Source organism: Cornus florida, unplaced genomic scaffold, assembly GCF_030987335.1.
Source record: "Cornus florida cultivar Cherokee Brave unplaced genomic scaffold, ASM3098733v1 CherokeeBrave_3.0.0_Hap2_Chr09, whole genome shotgun sequence".
NCBI classification, from domain to species: Eukaryota; Viridiplantae; Streptophyta; class Magnoliopsida; order Cornales; family Cornaceae; genus Cornus; species Cornus florida.
Window position 1 is genome coordinate 22,013,653 of NW_026775579.1, and position 9,460 is coordinate 22,023,112.

At 35.6% G+C, this 9,460-nt stretch overlaps 1 pseudogene; it reads right to left on the bottom strand.

The window, feature by feature from the left end:
• Nucleotides 1-4,088: 4,088 nt before the first annotated feature.
• On the bottom strand, nucleotides 4,089-4,187 carry LOC132275554 (small nucleolar RNA R71; annotated as a pseudogene).
• Between the last annotated feature and the right edge of the window lie 5,273 nt (nucleotides 4,188-9,460).

The window sequence follows — 9,460 nt, forward strand, 5'->3', positions numbered from 1 at the left end:
CATCAAGCACTGAATTTCTCATGCCGAAAGGTGGAGGGCCTAAACTCTAGGTTAATAACTAAACTTATCCCTAAATAAATAAATAAATGAAAATAAATAAATAAAAAGTGAGGACTTCTCCCAAAAGGTAAGAAGTAGAAAATGATTAGATGGAGGTTGTTTTAATTTGTAGCCAAGTTGATTTGAGCTTGTAAGTCCTTAGGGGTATTTGAACACCTAGTGCCCTAAAGCCATCCGGTTTGGGAGTCATTGACCTAACGCTCGACCTCATGGATCACTAGAAAACTTAATAGATCAACACATTGCACTATGCTTCCATCTTTGATCCTTAGGATTAGGAAAAAAATAAAATAAAATAAAATAAAAAATAAAAAAATTGAGTGAAAAGAATAAGCGCACCTAGATCAATAAAGCTTTAACAAAAGGTCCACTATTTGTCTTGATGATCGGTACTAGATTTGTGTGCTAGTTTGAGGGTAAGGATGTGATCATTTCTTTAGTTGGCTTAGATAGCAACATATTTGATGCCGGTCCACTCAAAAAGGATTCTAGAGTTGTTTTGATTTGCATGATTATTTTCTTGATGTGTGGAGGACTATATTTGCTTACTTGATATTTAAATTTTGGGAGATTACTTAGAAATGGTTGAAAAATTGCATACTTGAGGTAGTTTTCTTCTAATGCTTGTTTGCAATATTGATGCCTCTTTTGAAAGAATGAGCTTAATGTTTGTAAGTATCATTTCTGGAAACCCTCACGAGACTTCACTCGTCCACTAGGGGTAACCTAGGGGTTTAAAAGGCTTGTTGCATATGCTAAATGCAATCATGTTCCATATGAAAGTGGCATTATCCATTTATTGCTTTCTAGTTCATTGTTGTATAGTTGTTTATTTCATTCATTTACTTTCTAGTTCATTGCTAGGAACTAGCTGATGAGCGCTGAAAAGTGCGTATTTAAACCCCTTAAGCTTAGGCATTCTAGTACCTTTATCTATCTTACTTTACCGTTTTAGATTGATTTCGTATTATTTCCATTTTCAGGCACTTATCCCGAAAATAAGCTAACTCAGCCAAATAAGAGCAGAAATGAAGCAATTCTGGGATGAATCAAAGAAAGGAGCTAAGTGGAAGCAAAAGAAAGAAAAAGGTGGAAATTAACATCTTCGATCGATCTCAGATCAAAGTTCGATCGATCCAACATGATTGATCTCAGCACTTCAAGATGGATCAAAGCCATGATGACATTTTTAGAGATCTCAAAAATTCAATCGATCCAACACCATTCTTCGATCGATCAAACTGTTTTGTCTTTATCCAAATGATTGATCTGATCTAGTTGTACCACCCTACCAACCACTTTTGTCCTTTTCCTAAAAATATCTTCAAAATATCTCAGATTTGTCTTTATCCAAAAAGTGCCACCATTGAGGATCGATCCAACTTCAGTTCAATAGGTCTCAGCCATATTCGATCGATCCAAGTCCAAGGTTCAATCGATCGAACTTCCTTAAGTCCGAAAAAGTTAAATTTCCATCTCACAAAAAGTTGTCCTTTATCCAATCATTGGGGAATATTTTGTACACGACCCCAACTCATTTTGTGTATCATTTTGACCTACCTATATAAGGATAAGGATTACTTTTTACAAAGGAGGAGCACCTCATATCATATTATCTCATATACCTTGTAAGAACTCTTGGAGAGCAAGCTTAGAGGAGGAGGAGGCTAGAGACACCATTGGAGACTCTTCATCAACCAAGGAGCAAATCTCTACCATGGAGTTAGCCCTTGAGGGTTGGAAAAGCACTACCATGAGTGGCTAGACATCCTCTTGGGGCTAGAGTTAGCCCCAAGCATGCTTTCTACATCTTGATTTTGTGTATTATTGAGGGATTAGTGTTGTAATACATGTTTTGGCACTTATATATATATAGATCTTGTTTTTTCAATGATTTATGTGGTTTAATGCTTTCAATTGATCATTTCATTCTATCCATCTGTCTATGTATGCTAGAATAGATGTTCATGTGTTTGTCTCTATTTCTTGTGTTATTGGTGCATGTCTATGTGTATTAATGCCATAGATCTAGAGATTGTCAAAACATAGTGCTTAAAGGAATACTCTTGTAATTTTCTAGATGGTTCATGCTCATTTCTTGAAGGACTGTGATTCTCCCTTAGCTTAATTTGTTTAATTTCACGTCATTAGCTTAATTGTAGTGTAGTGGTTGCATAGTTGTTAGATGGGAGGATAATCCATGCTTGTTGTTTGATGTTCCATGCTTTTGAATGCAAGTAGCATATGTCTCTAGCCTTGCGGTGTATTTGGTTTGTGAGCTTAATGAAAGGATTAATGACTTGCTAGATATATTGTGCTTTTCACATGCTATTTAGACAATATATACTTAATTGCTAGATATTATACTTTTCACATATAGATTAGACAATGTATGCTTAATTGGTCACCCTTGCTAATTGAATCAACCAAACACACACACACATCAATATTACAACACACATTTCCCTCATTAGTCACTTGTTAAGGGTGTAGAAAAGCATTGTTTAGTGGTGACCTCTAAACCCCAAGAACTCTCTCTCTCTTACTTACTCTTTATTGCATTTAATTATTTGGTTTAATTTGCTTTAGTTTAATCAACCAACTAACTATTTGTTTGATCACTCGACCTACTAACCCTAATAGTGATTCCACAAGCTAGTATGACTCCAATCCCTTGAGACGATCCCTACTCACCCTAACTATATTTTTAGTGAAGGTAGTAGTGGCTTCTATAAATGTAAAACTTGACCCTCGCCTTAATGCACTCTCTCTAAGCTTGATGTATGGCAGGACGACAAGGGCGACATCATCATTTTTTGGTGCCGTTGTCGAGGATTAGGCAACGTCGTATTTGTGGAATTCATTAGGAATTAGTACTCTTTTGATCGTGTCTTTACTTTGTTTTTATTTTTCTTTTTGTTACTTATTGTGTTTGTTCATCTTTGATAAGGAGCATTGAGCTAGGAGGCAAGCAAAAGAGCTAAGTAAGCCAGGAAAAATGCTAAAAATTTTAAAAATTGCTAAGCTAAGCTATAAATTTGGAGTTGAAGTGCTATAGGACCTTTGTGAGCTTTTTCTTACTCAATCCCTTTGTTAAATCGTCGGCCCGCATGGAGGTTTTTAAATTCTTAGCTAAACCGTGAGCCCGCGTAGAGGCATTCTTAATTGTTCTTTGCATCATTGTTGTTAAAGCATATGTTATGGGTTAAGTGTTTGCGTAGGAAGTTTTATTGAATTGTTGTGAAGTTAAAGTGTTTGTTCAGTCATTGTGTTTATGTGTTTTCACATTGTGCATGCATGGTCGTAGATCACTAAGACCAACTCTTGTCCCTCTTGATTTGCATCTTGAATCCATAGTTAGAAATCCTAGGGGAAGAGCAAGTTCTAGTTCTACCCAATCCATTACATCAATGGAAAGCCATAATGAAGAGCATGTAGAAGACCTTGGTCACATAGACTAACAAGGTATCCTTCATCCAAATGTGCATCATGAGAACATTCAAGCACCATTAGACATACCTAGGCCATTCATTCACCAACCACAACAACAACAAGGCCAAGTTCCATTTCGAATGCCAAGGCCAATGTATGCTCCACAACCTCCGATCATTCAAGGAAATCAAAATCAAGGTGCCCATGTTGCACCTCAAATTGCTAATCATCCACTTGCTTTAAGAGATCACTATGTGCCTAATGAATACAATGCACCCACATGCATTCAATTGCCACCATTTAGAGCACATCACTATGAAATTAATCCATAAACCATTCAAATGCTTCCTAACTATCATGGATTTCAAGTGAAGAACCTTACAAGCATTTGGATGAGTTTTTAGAAGTATGTTCTACTGTAAAATAAACGAACATGCCAGAAGAGGTCTTAAAACTCAAACTTTTTCCATTCACCTTAAAAGATAAGGCAAAGTATTGGTTTAACAATCTTAGGCCTTTTCAATAACTTCTATGGCTGAAATGCAACAAGAGTTCTTGAAGAAGTACTATCCGGTTTCTAAGACCAATGCCATGAGAACCTCAATTTGAGAATTTTCACATAGGGATGGAGAAACGTTTCATGAGGCATGGGAATGCTTCAACGAATTGCTTAGGAAGTGTCCACATCATGACATGCCCAAATGGCAATTAGTTTAATATTTCTTTGAGAGCTTATCGAACAATTACAAAGGCATGGTTGATGCTTCCATGGGTGGCTCATACATTGATAGGTATGAGGATGACGTGTGGCGTCTTTATGAGAGCATGAGTGAAAATTCTTTGTATAGAACGTTATCATCCAAGAATGGTAGAAATTCACAAGGTAGGAAGAGTGTTGGCTTACATCAAGTCGACCATTCAAATGAAATAGCTGCCGAAATGAAGTCTTTATCTCAAAGATTTTGTAATGACCCGTTCATTTTCTTCCTTTTCCCTTTTTTTTCAAATTTTGTGGATAAATTTTTTTTTCATTATCTTTTCCTTTTCGGGTTCGATTTCTCGCCTCTTAGTGTCATCTCGAATGCTCGGAAATGGTTTCTGAGACTCTTTCCTTTAGATTGACAACTTCCTTTGAGGACCAAGTCATTTCCACATTTTTTTGTTTTTTGACACTATTCATTTTTCGTCTTTTCCTTATTTCATCATCTTCTCGTTTTTCACTTCTACTTGCATAACCTCATTTTTTGTGCTTGAATTTGATTCCGGTTTTGCATACGTTCATAATATTTAAATTCCATGACATCTACATTTTTACTTTTGTAGAAATGCATATTAAATGCTTACTTTCCTTGTAAAAGCCATGAAAACAAGACTTTTTGCAATTATCCATAACTTGAGGGTTTTTTGGGTAATTAAGTAAAGTAATTATTTTTCGTCTTAGGGACCATTTTGCAAATTAAATTGGAAGATATTTTCAAAAAGGACCTTGTAATTTTTAGAAAATGAGACAAGTGTCACATTCTTATGGTGCCACTTGTGGATTTTGTGGTGGAACCACTTGGAGGCTTAATCTCATGACACATGGAGGGTGGAGATTCACCCACTTGTTGTCCTAGGATTGGTGCACTTGTTGGCATGGATGGTTGACAAGTGTAGGGTTAATATTTAATCTTGGAAGCTTACTTGGATTCATGACAAGTGTAGGACTCACCTTTAGTCTTGCATTAGTGTGTGTGTGAGAGGTAGTGCAAGAGCACCTAGTGAGTGGAGAAGCCCACCACTTTAGCTTAGGGTTTACACATTTTAATTCATTCATCACTTTCCTTTCAAGAACCCTAAGGAAGCCACCATTGGAGAAAAGCTTGACTAGTAGCTTTGACTTCATTTTTGGTGCCCTTTCACTCACCTTAGAACTTTCAACTTGGAATACTTTTTGTTTCCCCCACTCTCCTCTTCAAAACCCTTGAAGGATCTAACCTAACTCCTAGTTTTACTTTGGTATCTAGAGATTCAATTCTCTAGTGAGGTATTAATCTATTATTTTGAAGTATTTTTATGTCATTATTGAGTGTTTTACATGCATGGAAGAGAAGGACTTATATTTTGCCCTTAAATTGTTTTAACTTGAAATTAATCTTGTCAAATTAAATATATAATAGGAAAATATACTCAATTAGCTTTCATTTAGTTTTGGTTTCATGTAATTTGGATTTAAAATGAATTAGTTATGAATTTTTGAAGTTGCAAGCTAGTTGCTGGAAATTTGAAGCTTTTCCTTTTTAGTCCGGAAATGAATTTTTTATATAGAGTTATGGTGCTTCAATTGCCTTGAAATTTATACTAGAACTTCCCCTATGGGTTTTACACTAGGCAAAATTTTTTCACGATTTTAGAGCATTTCTAAATTTTTTTAAAAATCCAAAACTATCTACTGTCCATGTTTTTATTGCAGCTGGAAAACATATTTTTAGATGATTTATTTCACTAACCTTTTGACATTGGATCATGGCTTAAATTTTTAGTTTTACACTCTCATATGTTTACTTCCAAAGTAAATTAGGTTTGCCCAATTTGGATGTCAAATGAATTTTTCAAGAATTTTCAAAGTTGGAAGCTACAGGCTGAAAATGTGTTTTCTGGGCAGAGTTTGTTTCAAAGTTGTGGGGCAAAACTATTTCAATTGGGAAAATATTTTGTTAAACTAAACTGATATTATTAAACTAGAGTGTTTAAGCTTTCATTGGGCTTTGGATTCATTCAATTTGGGTCAGAATTGAAATTTTTATGAATTTTACAAGTTGAAGGTAGCAAGCTGAAAAATCTGTTTTACGGACCGAAAATTTGGGGCAATTTCATTTCGGTGGTAATTGGGATTTTCATTCCAATTGAGCTAGGGGAAGTTTTAGGATTATTTGTGTGTTGTATTGTGTGTTTGCCATGATTATACAACATATATGTATGCCTTGTATCAAATTTAGAAAGTTAGTAATTTTTATTTCTTTGTATAAGATTTAAAATTTATGATGATGTATAACTTTGGTTTGAATTGTAACATGCTAGGAAATTATACTTAGATATGTTGGTTAACATATATTAAATTTCAATCATTTGATTAAGAATTACAATTTTTATTTAATATTTTTCTTTAGTGAAAGTTTAATTCACATGGTTGTATCAAGTATTAAATCAAGTTGTAATGTGATATTTAAAATGGGCATTGGCATGTTCTCTAACATAGATTAAATTGAGGTTATTTGGATTAACTTGGAATTTAGAGAATTTAACTATTTAAGTTTAATTAAATTCTACTTTATTACTCCATCGATTTAATTGCATTTTGGAAGTTGTTTCTATATTTAAATAATGGATTTGGATTTGATGTATGTTCACTTGATTACCTTTGAGCATTGGATAACATAGTTGTTACTTTTATACTCCTGAGAATATGTTTTTCCTTATTGAATATATTGTTGCTATGTGTAAGGAATTGCACACTTTGTATTTGACATCTTACATGCCATAGTAGTTGTGAATTTTGAGCATGTATTGTATAAGTTTCCAAATTTTGGATTGTGCTTGGTAAATAGTTGATATCTTGTATATACATGTTGATATATATACATTGTTGCACAATTTGTTGATTTTGGAAACTTAGGGATGTCGTTGTTTGGCTACGGCTAGGACTTGGTTCTAGTACGGGGGATTGTCCCTCTATACAGTCTAGTGCGCACATAGGGAGGTTACCCATGGGCTAGTAACCCTAAAGTAACTATGTTGTCGGTCTGATCCGGCGTGACGTCTGAGTATCCACTTTGTTTGATTTCGTATTTCATTTCAAGTTGATAACTAGATGATATCGTAACTTGTTGTTCCTTATTTGATTTCCTATTTTGAGCTTAAGATGTAGCTTTGTGAAAGCATGCTTCATGCGTTGTATTAGAAGTTCCATTGTTGGTTAAATTGCATCGATATCATAATTTGTGTTTTGATGTTCAAATGTAGTTTAAGAATGACCTTATAGACTCATTTTGAACATAGACGTTAGGTGGCATGACCCACACTTGTTGTTTTCGTATTTTGGATTTCAAGTTGAAGACTTTGAAAATCTATATCTTGTTGCTTGTATAACATGTTTCCATGTTGTTTGAATTGCATGAACAATGTGATTATGATATAAATGATCTAGGTAGCTTAGGATGCTCCCTGGGTCTCATCTTGACATAGACGTTAGGTGGCATGAGCCCCTTTAACATGTTTCACCATAAGGTGATAAAATTGTAAATGCTAGGTCGATGCATGCTCATCTCCTACGAGTAGCTTTATGTTATTTATCCCTACGATACTGGGGCATATTTCAGGTATAAGACTCAGGATTTGAAGATTCGATTGCTCCTTGGATGGCTTACAGTTTCTATGTTTTTATTTTTTGCAAGTGTTAGCATAAGATGCCTCTTTGTAGCCCTATTTGTTTAAACTTGTATTCGTTGATTTGTATATGTAAAATGTACTAAGTGCACTCTTTTCAATGTATTTAACATGTATGAGATGAGGCCAGAGGCCAATGACATGTATCTCGTTTTCTATGCATTTTTGTTTTCAAAGTTTATTATGAAAATATTAGAAAATGTTAAGTCATTGCTTCATAACTTTCGCATCGGGTGTTGGAATTTCATATCTTTTCTGCCCGGACTCAGAATCAGACGCTTCTTGAGTCTAATTTTGTTCATTTTTCATTGTCCTTCCAATGGTGCGCACGGTGGCACCCTTTTCAATGAGAAATGACGATTTTGCCCTTAGTTCATCTCTTTTTGGGTTAGGCATTCTTGCTTTATTTTCTTGGCTCATTTGAGTTCCTTGGCTTCATGGAGAGTCATTTTGGGGCCTTAGGGATGACGTACATCTCTTGAGGTCATTTGGCTTCTTTCGCTTCTGTATTTCGGATTTGTTATCGGGTCAATTTCCGGTTCATCACTAATGCACCCGGTTGAGAAATCTAGGTCGTTACAGGTGGTATCAGAGCTCCTAGGTTTGAATACCTTGGATGATGGGTTTTGGGTGCATATCATGCTTATGTTGCCATGCTCTATGTGTTTATATGCTTCATGATAACATGTTTTGGTTTGATAACATGTTTATGTGCTTACGTGCTACATGTGGTATGCCGTTTGTTTAGCATGATTTAATTCTTATGTAAAGAGCATGACATATGATGTATTCTAGATCAGATTTGTATATACATAACTGTGTTGCATATTTGGCATGACATGAGATTGGTCATTGAGGCTCGAGTTGAGGTTGATGGTAATTATAGTCACGGTTGTATTGTAGTTTAGGTTGTTGTTGACCTAGAGTTGGTTTTGAGGTAGGTGGAGAGACACCTTTTTGTTTAGGCTCTCGTGGGGTAAGCCATTAGGCACAACCGTAGTACTGGATTTGTTGATTTTAGGCTATGGTTAGGTTTTGGACCTTTTGGGATCCTTAGTTGTTTTGGAAGGTTCTTCTGAGATTGCAATTTTCATGGGCGGGTATGTTGTGGGCGGGTACATGGCACTGTCATGCTACCGTATTGGCAAGCTACGAGTGCAGTTCGGATGGAATCAGCGTTGGGTTTTGTTCCGACAGGTGTAGTCCTTTTGATCGATAATGATAATGGTTGTTTTGGGGATCAGTCGTAGTGATCGATTTGGTTGTCTGATTGTATGGCTAGAGTTGTCATTTTCTTTGAGTTCTCCTTGCGCAATGACGCTTTTGGGGTTAAGTCGATTGATAAATGCTTGGGGTAGAGAGATCATTGCATTGTTAGTGTCACTTGTAGTGTCACCCTTAGATTCAGAGATGGATTGTAAGAGTCTTACCATTGTTGTAAGGGCTCACATTTGTTTTGAGATAGGTTGTTAATGCATTGGTTTTTGGAGTCAGTGTATGGCTAGGAGTGGTCCTTCCTTTTTACTTAGGCACTCTAGGACAC